Source organism: Galleria mellonella, unplaced genomic scaffold (genome assembly GCF_026898425.1).
Source record: "Galleria mellonella isolate WM207_F2 unplaced genomic scaffold, CSIRO_AGI_GalMel_v1 utg184, whole genome shotgun sequence".
NCBI lineage: Eukaryota > Metazoa > Arthropoda > Insecta > Lepidoptera > Pyralidae > Galleria > Galleria mellonella.
In genome coordinates, this window is record NW_026442025.1 from 12,715,782 (window position 1) to 12,730,844 (window position 15,063).

A 15,063-nucleotide genomic window follows, 5' to 3' on the forward strand; every position below is an offset into this window, starting at 1 on the left:
AAATCACTACTAGTGTTGGAATGTTTCGTAGCACATGCGCGCACGCACGCGCGCCTCCACCCACCCGCGACCATACGCTGCCCTCACCGGCATATCACTGCTGCGCCTGCAACGGAAAGGAAAACCTTTATTTTTAAATCACTTCGGAACTGTCCAAGTATGCGGAACAGTGTACACACGGGATTAAAGTGAAATGGGTCGTAAAAACTATTGGAATCCGACTAGAGATCGCTTAATAATAAAAATGTCCAATGTTAAATTTATTGGGAAAAATATTCCGCTAACGTGTGCCAATAGATGGCGTTTATGAAATATATTATTATTTATGAGTTTCCTGGTAAAGTTTTTTTTAATGAATGGAAAATTGTCCTCGTAAACAAAGTACAAACGAATCTATTAATAGAATCGTTATCGCTAGAGAGTACATGAGAGAGAATGAGACGGCGATATGTTCTGTCTCGTACTTTCTCGTGTGAAAGCTTACCGAAGCGATTCTATGTATAGATTCGTTTGTACTTTCTAGGGGGACAGTATCGCAGCTTGCGCTACTGGTTAGCTGGTAGGCTACCCATTTTCCTAGACTAGGGAACTATCGCCAGAAGGTTCGTCCTCACAATCTAGAATCTAAATGGTCACGTACAGTGCGGTTTCAGAGGAATTTCCTCCCGCGAATGCTCAAGCTGTAAAATGAGCTCTCTGCCAAGCTTGTCTCCATACACTAGTGTGGGGTTCTTCAAAATAGGTGTATTAAGGTTTCTTCAGGCCACGTGACACCACTAGTGTTGCAGGCATCCATAGGCTATAGTTACCTTTACCGTCAGATTCGCTGTTTGCTTATTTACCACCTTCGCGTTAAAGAAAAACATTACAGCAAGAGATTTTCCAAACGCTCGTATTAGTTTCTTTAGGATTACTTATAGATTGCATTATAGTATACAGTAGCTGTTCACTAATATACGGGGGGGGGGGGGGGCATGTACCCTAACAAGTTGACCTCCACGTGGTTTCCTTTGTAAACCGTCCACCGTAGTTAATCCTTGCAGAATACGTTTCGATGTGCCAACTGACCTGTTTTCATCCTCACCTATCAACCCTCACTAATACCCCACCAGCAGATAACACAAGCTCAGACGGAGTCTACCATTTCATTTTCACCCATTAGACCTACCATACGAGCCGTAAGTATATTTGTTAGAAAAATAAACAATCTTTATAATTTTTAAGACAAGATTATAATATATTATATTTGATCGGTAAAACTAATAAATACAAATGTTTATAACATGTGAACTCTCGAAGTCTTTTACAAATATAAATTTTTCAGCGACTTCCAACAATCGCCGGCACAAACAGATAAAAATTTCTATCGACTTTATAAACATAACAGTAACGAATATAATTTAAAATATTTTCCGCAATAATAACACCAACTTCAAACGTCACAATTTTTTTTATGAAGTATAGAATAGAATAACGAAATGAGGAAGTCTTGAAAAGAGTGAACGAGAAGAGAACATTAATAAAAGCAATAGAGAATAGAAGAAGCAAAATGATGGGCCACTTTATACGAAATAACATTTTTTTAAAGAGCATACTTGTTTCGATCACCAATCTTTTCCCTTTTTTAGAGGCGTAAATAAAATTAAAATAAAAAAGGTAAATAACTCTATAGAGAAATATTAAAAACATAATTATATTAAGGTATACTTTCGACGTCCCCGCACTGGTCTTGTACTATTAAACGGTCTGCTTCGAACGACCTCACCGTTTTCTATGATTATTTATGAATTGTTACGTCTAGATATATTGGTTGTGCTACAGTTAACTGGCGGTTGTTTACGGCCTTGTCACAATGCTGGGAATATTTACCTCAGCTGCCATATTTACAAGCCACTCGTTCCACAGAGTCACATCCGAATCACAGAGTTAGATTAAAATAGATGACGCAAATAAAGCAATCCTTACTCAATATTATAAATGTGAAAGTGAGTTTGTCTGTTTATTTCTTTGTTACTTTTTGGCTTCTTAACAGCACAACCAATTGTCATGACGTTTGACATACCCAAACTGTTTTACATAACATAGAACAGATGATCTGTCACGATGTATCAAAATCATGCAGGCGAAGTCACTGGTAAAAATAATACCTATTTCTTGTTAGCAAACCAATATCCGCATCGAACACTCTCAAAAATATCACCTAACCCTTTTAAACGAGTGAAAAATGAATGCATAATATTCAGATACAATTTGGATGCCGTACACATGAAAGAGACTATAATGTGTACAGTCATTGCTGACTGCAGGGTTCGGAACTATCCTTTTAATTCTTATTTATCCTCTTATTTTTTTAACAATATAGTCATGTAGACTCTAAATCAAAATGGGCTCAAAGTAATCTCGTTTCAGTTTGCTTAGAACGAAAAAAAATTACATGGCAATATTTACCGAGTAAAATTGAACCTTTTAAAGAGTTTTCTGCCTGTAAAAAATATAGGTTTTAAAACAACAAAAACTTTTTTAGCCTCCCATACTAGCTTAACAGTTGAACTCACCGAATTAGTGCGAAAGGCCTAGAAATTTTTGGTATTTATTAACCCATGTTTCATTGGGAAAAAAATATTTTCACAGATAAAACACTCTCTTAATAAGATATTAATGTTTTTCTATGTCATCCTGCATATTCGGTTGCGACATCTATTTATCTTTATGTCTATGAACACCGCCTAAGATCTTCGTCGGAGTAAGAGTGATACGACGGACAAGTGACACACAGTGACACAGTGACAGTCACCGCTCCACTGTCCGCTCCGCTCCGCTAACTTCCATCCACTAATACTAGCTATTCACGTATCGCGTTTGCGTCATGACCATTCGCGGATTCGAACCCGGTGCCGCTTCAGTTAACATTCTAGTAATTAATTAAACAAACAACTGATTGGGCATACGGCCAAACTTATTTCCAAAGGGCCACTGACGAGGTTAATCGACATTACCTTCGAGTATTGGCTACTTATCAAATCAAATCAGAATTTAATCGAGTCATACATACGTCATACATATTTTCAATCGACCTCAAAAGTAATTCTTTATTCGGTTGTAATTTTTTTTATATATGTTAGGTACCTTATAACACTGTCAATTGTAAACCGATTGGAAAATTCCTTTTTTATCTAAAAAAAAAAACTTAAAGATTAGTCCCATAGAAGTTTCAAAATCTCTGTTAAATCCTACTACCTCTCACTTTAGTACTATTTTCCAGTGTTCTCTCTTCGTTTTCCTTCGTCATTTTTTTTTCTGTTGTATGTGTGCTGTTAAGTATGTGTATGTATGTATATATGTTTGTATATGGTAATATTTATATAATAGTGCGCCACCTACCCTTTGTCTTTTTCTCAATGTCCTCTACCCAAAGGTTGTCTGGAAGAGATTGCTCAGCGATAAGGCCGCTTTTTGTATCACTTCTCATTAATATTTACTATATTTGTTATTTCTCTTTTTACTTGGTGCAATAAAGTGTGAATAAATAAATAAATAAATTTTATCGAAATCGGTTCAGTAGTAGACAAGGATAATATGAATATTGATCCGTTATCCATTTTACATTATCTATATATTGGGTTGCTCTGGACATTGAAGGGGGATAAAAGGTCATCCCCAATTTCCATATCGCCAATACAGGTCGGAAAATCAATTTTGAATATGTTAAAAGTCTGTTATATAATAATTTTTTTTTTCGATAACAAACTTTTTTTTATACAACTTAGAATAGCAAACAAGCTGACGGTCCACCTGATGAAAAGTGGTAACCGTCGCCTATAAACATGAGCAGTACCATGGACATAACAGAGTATACTGTTTCGCCCATGATACCCCCCCATGCGTTGCCATTCCTGAGGACTCAGATGTTATTCCTCTGTACCCAGTAAATTCACGCAATATCCCACCTTTCAAACCGAAACACAGCCGTGCAAACGCAACTGCTTCACGGTAGAAACACGAATGGGACAGAGGTACCCAAGCAATCGACTTTTGTACAAAGTCTCCCTGTGGTAAGTTAATAATGTATTTAACTTACCGGTAATTCTATGCCGGGACCACACGGCGAAGAGCAAAATATCCTACGTAAAGTATTACATTAAAATACAACAAATGTTCATCATTCTATTAAATCCATTAATATTTTTCAAAATAGTGTTTAATTCACTACTAAATGGAATACATAACTTTCGGGTGATGTAAACAATGTTTATTTTGTTAGTGAATTTAAATTAGATATTACGGATGATAAATATGTTGACGGCCGTTGATGAAAAATTGCAATCCTAATGACCGTGTTATTGTTTTAAATAGTTAACCCAGATCAGATGTGAATGGACTATAATTACCCAACTAAACATTCTTATTTGCAAGCTAAAATATTTCTATGAATTGTATTGTAAAATCTTAATTGTACTTAATTTTTTTATATACTAACCATCACCTTTTTTGTGAAAGTTTTTTTTTTATAATTTGTACTGTTCGAGATTAGGGTCCTAGTGACTTGTAATACAGGTTTAACACCTAGTACAGGCACCAGCTGTCACAAATAATATTGTTAAAATGTTCTGCACGTTATGGATAGTAAGAGGGAAACTTTGTACAAAAGTCGATTGCTTGGGCACCTCTGTCCCATTCGTGTTTCAACCGTGAAGCAGTTGTGTTTGCATGACTGTGTTTCGGTTTGAAGGGTGGGATATGGCGTGAATTTACTGGGTACAGAGGAATAACACCTGAGTCCTCAGGAATGGCAACGCATGGGGGGTATCATGGGCGAAACAGTATACTCTGTTATGTCCATGGTACTGCTCATGTCTATAGGCGACCGTTACCACTTTCCATCAGGTGGGCCGTCAGCTTGTTTGCCATTCTAGTTGTAAAAAAAAGTCCTTAATTATTTGTGCTGAGAAATAATAAATAAATAAATTATAGAATAGAAAATATTTATTGCCAGAAAAACACAATTACAAAATAAAATACAAAAATATTACATATATAGATTAAAAATGTTTCATATTAGGTAAAAGAAACTGGCTCAACTAATGCTGTGAGTGTCCCAGCGCAATGTGTACAGCTGCACAGCGCTGGTTTTTACATTAGACACATAAAGAGATTTATTATATATATAATGGCAGATTTATCATATAGAGGGATCTCTTACAGTCAACCTTGTCAACTTAACCTAGATAAGTAACAAGCATCAATGTGTTTTCAAATTTATAGTTCAAAATACCAGTATTTTCAAAACACGATAATTCATTTTATGCAACTTAGAATGGCAAACAAGCTAACGGCCCACCTGACGGAAAATAATAACTGTCGCCTATACACATGAGCAGTACCATGGACATAACAGAGTATACTGTTTCCCCCATGATACCCCCCCATGCATTGCCATTCCTGAGGACTCAGGTGTTATTCCTCTGTACCCAGTAAATTCACTGCTATATCCCACCTTTCAAACCGAAACACAGCCATGCAAACACAACTGCTTCACAGTAGAAACACGAATGGGACAGAGGTGTCCAAGCAAATGACTTTTGTACGAAGTCTCCCTCTGGCGTAAATTTGGTGGTGGTAGTGTAAAATTGTAATTCTGTTAAGAAGAAATATCCCGGATCGTCTCAAAACTACACACAAGAATATATAAGTATCCAGTTTTTTTTTTTTAATGGATGATAATGGAATGGTAACCCCACCCGCACTATCGGTATACTCGTACACCGGCGGGGCACCAGTGAAGGATGATAGATGAGAATGAAGCAGGTCAGTTAGCCCATCGTGACGAATTTAACAATAAACAAATCAAGACGGTTTCCAGGGGGAACCGCGAGGAGGTCGACGTGATAGAGTTTATTGCTAGCAATGGGATTAGTAATCCCCATTGCTAACAATCCCTTCTCCCCCTATAAGTAACCAGATATTAGTAAGATCCAGTTATTTCGCTCATTCATTCGATGATCCTGTAAAAAAGCCATCATAATTGGCCTACTATCGACTAGTTTAGTTCAACGCCAACCCAATGGAATTTGGCACGGCAAGATCTACCGAAATAATACTCCACACACACACACCGAATTATATTCGATGTGTCGAAATTAAAAATGTCGCCATACCCCATATAAACGTTCGCGGTTAACATCACTATACCTATTTGTGTCCGAAGGATTATTATTAAAATTATTAGTTGGATCATCGTCATCATTTTATCTATTTATTATCCGCTAAACATAGAACGCCACCATACACTGCCGTTAGGAAAAAACTTGAGCTCTTGCCCACCAACATCCACTGATTTGTTCCTCGCAACAGTCATTGTACTGTAAAATATTATAATACCTTCTTCGCATGTTTTTTCTATTGGCTTTAGTATTTAATCAAGGTGATTCATGTTCAAAATTAAAGGAAAAATTGCCCCTCCTGCGCTTACGGTATACGCTAACGGGACACCAGTGAGGGATGTGAATGTGTGAATGTGAAAGGGACTCCATTTTCCGCACTTAGCCTCTCATTTGGGCCATTGTGCGTATGAGTCGTGGCTAGTGCAGCCAACCTAGCTCCGTCCAGAAGCGCAGAAGCTTCCTGGGTTCTTCACAGGCCACCAGTGAGGGATAACAGGTGAGAATGAAAAGGCAGGTCAGTTAGCCCATCGTGATGAATACACCTGGAATTCAGCACGATGGTTTCCAGGGAGGACCATGTGGAGGTCAACCTAACGGGGTATATTGCTAGCAATGGAACTAGTAGTCCATATTAGTAACAATCCTTTCTTCTCGGTGAGGTATGATGGGTAAGAATGGAGTCAGGTCAGTTTTTTTTTTAATTGATGATAATGGAATGGTACCCTGCATGCACTACTGGTATATGCTGGCGGGGCATCTGTAAGGAATGATAGGTAAGGAAGAAGCAAGTCAGCTGAATTACTTGACAAATTGAACAATAAGTCAATCACAATGTCTTCCAATGGAAACCGCGTAAAGGTCAACCTAATAGGCGAGCAATAGGGTTTCTAATCCCCGTTACAAACAATCCCTTCTTCCACCAGTCAGGTCAATTGGTCTAATAAAATAAATTCACCAGAAATTAGATAGAGTAATGACCTAACCACTGTAGTAAAGGGGATGGGATTGTTAGTAATGGGGAGGTCCTAATATACCTTAATATAATAGAATATACCTTATCAGATCGATCTCCACGCGGATCCCCCTGAAAACCATCGTGACTAATTTATCATTGAATTCGTCACAATAGGCTAACTGACCTGCCTTTTCATCCTCACGTATCATCCCTCACTGGTGCCCCGCCAGCGTATATCGTTAGCGCAGGCGGGGTTTTTTTTTGATGGGTGAAAATGGTGTGGTAACGCTACCTGCGCTAACGGGATACGCTGGCGGAGCACCAGTAAAGGGCCATAAATGAGAATGAAAACAGACCAGTTAGCCCATCATGATGAATTCATCAGGAGTTAACCATGATAGTTTCCAGGGGGAACCGCGAGGAGGTCGACCTGGTTGGGTATATTGCTAGCAATGGGATTCAATCTCCATTACTAACAATCCCTTTCCCCCTAGTGCAGGCGGGGTTACCATTCCATTATCATCCATCAAAAAAACCTCTGTGGTTTCCAGTGGGACCTTGCATTAACATTCCTTTCCCTTCATTCTTAATAAACTTCTAATGACCAAACAACACGTGCTATTACCCCTACATAGTTTACTATTAACTTTGTATTTTTCTCCGAATCTGTACTGATTCAGGACAAAGAAACACGTATTAAAATAAAACGATCTCGACAAGTCAGTGTAAATGTTTTGAAAATGATTTACTGCATCGCTTCATATGTACGTTTAATAATGTAGTTACAATGTAGCTTTCACTTTGTTTTGTAAACATACCTTTTATTTGTACCAAATTGACGAATATAGATTGAAGGATAAGCAAATTGAAGTAGCAATCGGTCGTATAGCTCGAAATAGCCGGCAAGCGATGGGGAAAAAATGTTCTCGAGTACAAGCAAACGCTATCTAGGAAGTAGTCACTTGGATTACAGAATTCCCTTGTTAATAAATATGCCAAGTTTAACTTCAAAGGTCTATATTAAATCATATTTAGAATATAATAGAATAGAATAGAAACATTTATTGCCAGTAAACTTACAATATAAAATATAAATGACATATACAAAAAGTGTCCCACACCCGGCAAAAGGAACCGGCTCAGCGGATGCTGTGAGTGTCCCAGCGCAATGTGAACAGCTACACAGCGCTGGTTTTCAGCCAGTCCCTCTCTTATAAAACAACCAAAGTGCAGGGTACCACTGTACATTACTTTTTACAAGAATTATTTCTTGATACTAGTTAAAAAAAAATACTATATATATATATACACACACATACATACACACACACACACACATACATACATATACATACATACATACACATATACATACACACACACACATACATACACATATACATACACACATAAGTAAAATATCATATTGAGGATCAGATACTACCGATAGTTATGTTCTCCTTTATTTTGTTTCTCCAATAGTACTCGTTTTAGTCTATATTTGAAACAGAGCTGGGACATTTCCTCGTGGAGAGGCGGAGGCAGATCGTTCCAAATTTTAGCCGCGGAGAACTTAAAACTTCCTCTGTTTGCCGACTTCCTATGTATAGGTAATGATAACCCGCTGCCACTCTTGCTACGTGTATTAAGAGGATGTAAATCTCTCATCCAGGTGAGTTTGTTATATAGATACTCTGGTTTCTTTTTTTGTATCACTTTATACACCAGGCATGCAAGATGTAGATGTCTCCTTAGGTCCATTTTCAATATTCCTTTTTTATTTAAAATAGGAGTTATTCGTGTTCGCCTCGGAATATTGTAGCAGAAACGTGCGCATGCGTTTTGAACCCGTTGCACGGAGTGAGCGGTTCGCGCTAGAAGTCTAGGCCCATACACTGTGTCACAGTAGTTGAAATGTGACAAAACCAGTGTTTCTACAAGTGTCACCCTTACTTTTTCTGACAGGCAGTCCCTCAACCCATAAAGCACTTTCAGTTTATAAAAAGCATTTTTTATTTTCATGTTTACATGTTCCTCGTACCGCAAAGCGCTATCCATCATGAGCCCAAGATTCCTCACAATACTCACTCTTTCCACTGGTTGGCTATCTATCACAATATTAGGATTGTGTTTTATCACCAAGTCACACTGGTGTCGGGGACCCAACACTATATATTGCGATTTCTTAGGATTCAAAATCAGATTGTTACACGCCGCCCACTTAAATAATTTATCAAGGTCCTTGTTAATTAGTTCGATGGCCTTGTCAGTGTCATTTGCAAAAAATGAGAAGTACAACTGTGTGTCATCAGCATATAAATGTACCTTACAGCTTTCCACTTGTTTGTGCAAATCTGCAGTGTACAATATGAACAATAACGGACTGATGATAGAGCCTTGAGGCGTCCCTCTGTCGATTTGTTTCATTTTTGACTGTAAATCTTCCCCATGCGCTCCCTCTATTATTACATATTGTTTACGATTTTTCAGATACGACTCAAACCACTCCAAAGCACCTGTGGAAATACCGTAGTAAGACATTTTTAACAGTAACAGCTCTGTATTTAAACAGTCAAATGCCCTGGTGAAGTCCAATAATACTAAAACAGTACACAAGCCCGCGTCAGCTGCTGTAATTATGTCATCAGTGACATGCGCTAATGCTGTGTCTGTTCCGCACCCATTTCGAAAACCCGATTGTATAATTGGCAGTATTTTTTCATTTTCTAAATAATTGGTCAGTTGCGTACGCACTACACTTTCAATAATCTTTGACATGACCGGGAGAATACTAATAGAGCGTAAATCTTTGTAATCCTCTATTGTTTTGCCTTTCGGTAACGGTCTAATCTTTGCTAATTTCCATTGATCAGGAAAAATTTTAGTTTTTATTGAAGTGTTTATGATAGTAGTTATTACCGGAAGGGTATTTGGCAAAGTCATACGTAGCATTCCCGCCGTGATGTTATCGAAACCCGCTGCTTGTGTCTCAATGCCATTCAATATTTTTAAAACCTCACTTTCGCTAATTTCTTTCAGATTAAATACAGCGTCACTATTCTTATTATTACTGAAATATTGGTACGTATTAACATCAAGCACTGAGCTTCCTGGCGTATTCAAAAAATAGTCATTAATATCATCCGGGTTTCTCAGGTTTATAGGTAAGTCAGGCACACTTGTATTTCCTAGAGATGAGTTGCGTTTTAAGTAGGTCCACATTTTTTTTGGATTTTTTACATTTTTATTTATATAATAATTGAAAAAAGCTTTTTTGTCTCTTTTTAATGAACTATTTACAAGATTTCGCATTTCTTTGTAATAGTTATAGTGGGATTCTAATTTAGTAGATCGAGCTCTTTTTAATGCAGCATCACGCAAAGACATCATTAACCTAATGTTGTCAGTCAGCCATGGGGTAGATTTATCCTTAATATATATACGACGAAGTGGCGCGTGTTTGTCAAATAGTTCAGTAATTAATTTATTAAAACGCTCCACTATTTCACCTACATCAGTACCTTCAATAACATTGTGCCACTGCATAGACCTGAGATCCCGCAGGAACTCATCTTCATTAATTTTATGTAGTGACCTTGTAGTGATGGTTTTTTTTCCTTTTAATCATTACTTTAAAGTTAAAACTTGATATTACCATCGCATGGTCACTTAACTCAGGGTTATGGTGAACATTAATCGCTTTACAAAGCATGGGAGAGTCTGTTATTATCAGATCCAACAATGTTGCAGTTCGATCTGTTATGCGTGTTGGCTCCCTAACAAGTTGCTCAAGATTGTGTTGAGACAGTACCGTCAGGAGTGTTTGCGCTGAATTGCTGCTGGTGGTCATCATATCGATGTTAAAGTCACTTAGAATTACAAGATGGTCACAATATGAAAATGTGCTTACCGAGTCGCTCAGTGCATCCACCGCCTCCAGTACCGAGGTCGCCTCAGTTCTGTATATAGTTCCTATGGCGATTCGTATCCCACCGGGTAAAGAGACCTCCAGCCACATCTGTTCCAATTTCGACAGTGGATGCGGACGCACACGCACACGAAGGTCCCGTCGTATATAAAAGCCCACTCCTCCTCCTCTCTTGCCATTTGGCCGAGGTGTATGTTTAAATATGTATCCCGATATAACCGGCGCTCCAGATTTCTCTCTATTTGTTATCCAAGTTTCATTTAATGCTAATATATCCGGACTATACCTCTCCACAGAATATATCAGTTCATCCTTACCGGTATTAAGTGACCTTACATTCAGGTGTCCCAGTATTAAACGGTTACATTTTCGTTTATTTCGTGATTCCCTCAAAATGTTTTGCTTTTATATAATACAAGAAGTATTTAAAAAGATAAAATATACATCCACTTGCTTCCACTAGCTACCTAAATCATACATTATTACTATTCGTAATAGTGGTTGTCATACAAAACTAGATTATTAAACGAGGTGACGAATGAATTACTTTAACTATGATATAGTTTACAGAAGCAGTTCAAAGTATTCATGTAGGTACATCGGCCCTTTGCGTCATTACAAACGAGAACGGTGTCACTGACAGCGACATTGAAACGTATAATTCGAAATATTATTGTTTGTGTACCTTAGGAGTTCAAAGAAAACCCGATATGTTTTATTTAGGAGATATATTTATATGTTTTATTTATTTATGTTTTATTTATCAAGCCACCAGACAAACGTGAATTTAAATGTAAATAAAAATGTGTCATTTTAAGAAATTTATGTTTTTACTTTTTTTTAGAGCTAAAATGTTTTTGTACACTACACTATCTACATAATTGGATCTGGATGACATACTTGATACATCAAGTATGTCATCCATACGGTATAAATACCGTAAATACGAAGTAGTGACTTTGAATGGTAAATATAAAAATAAATGCGACTTTAAAACAAAATATGTAAATAAAGGCCAATGAATAAAGTTCCGATTACAAGAAAAAAAAGCAGTCGTAATATTTCCATAACTGTAATAAACTGAACTAGAATAATCTATTTCAATAAAATTTATGAAAAGATAACCAAATTCTGTTTAAATAATTACAGTCGCACTCTCTAAATGAAATTGATAGGTGGAAAGGGATTGAGGATCTAAGAACCCCATAGCTAGCAATATACCCTATCAGATTGAATTCCACGCGGTTCCCCCTGGAAACCATTTTGATTAAATTCTATATGAATTCATCATTATGGGCCAACTTACCTGTTTCATCCTCATCTATCATCCCTTAATGGTAACCCCGCCTGCGCTATCAGTACATACAGGCGGGGTTACCATTCTATTATCATCCATTAAAAAAAAGTGAAATTGGTATTAAATTGAAACATTCAATCAATTAATGTATTTTTTTTTAAACACAGGGGGCAAATGAGCATGCCGCTCACCTGATGGTAAGTGACTACCGTCGCCTATGATCACCCACAACACCAACGGCATTGTACGTGTGCTGCCGAATATGCTCTTTTCTTGAAGGTTATGTTGTCGTATCGATTCGAAAATACTGCTGCTGGAATTATTTGTCCTACTATTGTATGTATGCAGACCTGTCTTATAGCCTATGAAGTATATGTCTTATGAATAGTTTATCTAAACTATTCATTCATTTCCATATTCATTACATTCTACTAAAACAAACTAGATACATTCAATGGCCATACTGATTAACTACCCGCTGACAGTGCGACCGTACACTGCGTGCCATTTGTCACAGCATGTGATTCACGGACGCAGATTAATACGCTGTCGCTCGTGCGTATCACGCCTTATTTTTACTCGCAGTTAACATGCTTTTATTAGTTTTACTTTGATTTTCTGGTGAACACTTACAAATATAAATCAAGCTATATATATATATATATATATATATATATATATATATATATATATATATATATATATATATATATATATATATATATATAGCTATTTTTTATGGATGATAATGAAATGGTAATCCCACCTGCGCTAACGGTATAAGCTAGCGGGGTACTAATGAGGGATAATAGGTGAGAATGAAAAGGCAGATCAGTTAGCCCATCGTGATGAATACACTTGGAATTCAGCACGATGGTTTCCAGGTGGGATCACGTGGACGTCGACCTGACCGGTTATATTGCTAGCAATGGAGCTGTCAAACTCCATTGCTAACAATCCCTTTCCCCCAGTCCATCGTGATGTACACACCTGGAATTCAGCACGGTGGTTTCCAGAAGGGACTGCGGGGGGTCGAACTGACAGGGTAAATTGCTAGCAATGGGACTGATAGTCCACATTGTTAACAATCCCTTCCCCCACCCCCATTGTATAGCTATTAGAAAGTGGTAACCGTTGTCTATAAACAGTTTTCTATTTCACAGTTCATACCACTTCTTATTATTATATATAGCTATAGCTAGGGATAGTATAGTCACAGGTAATGTATATGATAAGAGGATTTACCATGAATGCCAATGTCTAAGTTTCAGACACGAATTTTTTTTATACAACTTAGAATGGCAAGCAAGCTGATGGCCCACCTGATGGTAAGTGGTAACCGTCGCCTATAGACATAAGCAGTGCCATAGACATGCTCATGACCATGCGTTGCCATTGCTGAGGACTAAGATGTTATGCCATCGCTTACCATCAGATGGGCCGTATTGCCACCTCAGTAGTATAAAAAAAGAAGCATATATTCAGCGGTGGCTAAATAACAGCTGAAATGATAAACATGAAATGGGACCCAGTTTTATTTACTTCTACTAAAAACAAATGGTAATACCTTCGGGCTACTAGGGATGCATAACATACGGACATACAATCCCACTGATGTACCCCGTGTGGTGCTATTTATTGATTATTTAAATAACTTAATTGATTAAAATAAAATATTGTACTAAAGGTGAACTTAATGCTGTTAGCAATCTCTACCAGTCAACCTCTGGGATGAACAGTGAATCACGAACACGGTACTTCATTATTGGGACAGGTAAAGGTATGGAATTGTCTAGGGAGACTTTGTACAAAAGTCGATTGCTTCGCTACCTCTGTCCCATTCATGTTTCAACCGTGAAGTAGTTGTGTTTGCATGGCCGTGTTTCGGTTTGAAGGGTAGGATATGGCGTGAATTTACTGGATACAGAGGAATAACACCTGAGTCCTCAGGAATGGCAACGCATGGGAGGTATCATGGGCGAAACAGTATACTCTGTTATGTCCATGGTACTGCTCATGCCTATAGGGGACGGTTACCACTTTCCATCAGGTGGGCCGTCAGCTTGTGTGCCATTCTAAGTTGTATAAAAAAAATCCTATTCATTTCATTCTTGGCATTTACCATTTAAAAAAAATGAGTCAAAAATATAAAAAGAAAAGAGGCAACATTACCTCAGTCCTAGAGCATAGATGTTTAGGCGTATTTAAAGAGAAGCAAATAGGCCATGCCCACCCCGAAATTATCTGATGCCTACTCCAGGATGCGAGTGAAACTTTTAACTATGCCAACAGACATATCTGGGACGAACACATAATGTATTTTTTAAAAGACCAGACCCTATTTAGTTAAAAAGTCTTAAATATGTCAATGTCTTCAAGATTGGCGATGACAATGCACAGACCTGTGGTCGTAATATCACAGAATGGGGGCAAAGGGATTGTTAGCAATGGAGTTTCACAGCCCTATTGCTAGCAATATGCATTATTAGGTCGACCTCCACGTACTTCCCCCTGGAAACCATCGTGAACAATTCTTGTTGAATTCGTCACGATGGGCTAACTGACCTATCATCCTTCACTGGTGCCCCGCCGATGTACACCGATAGCGCTGGTAGGGTTACCATTCCATTTTTACCCATAAAACAATCTGAGAATACATTAACACCAGTGGCGTCACAGTATATCCTGTGATGCCAATGTAATTGTTTATATCTATAGATTA

At 37.7% G+C, this 15,063-nt stretch overlaps 1 long non-coding RNA gene across 1 annotated transcript in view; it reads right to left on the minus strand.

Moving 5' to 3' along the window:
- The window catches only part of LOC128200402 (uncharacterized), a 37,509-nt gene continuing 22,446 nt past the window's right edge, over positions 1 to 15,063 (minus strand). Inside the window, exon 2 of the long non-coding RNA XR_008252719.1 lies at positions 1 to 125. This is a non-coding gene — a long non-coding RNA (uncharacterized LOC128200402). The remainder of the gene's footprint in view (positions 126 to 15,063) is intronic.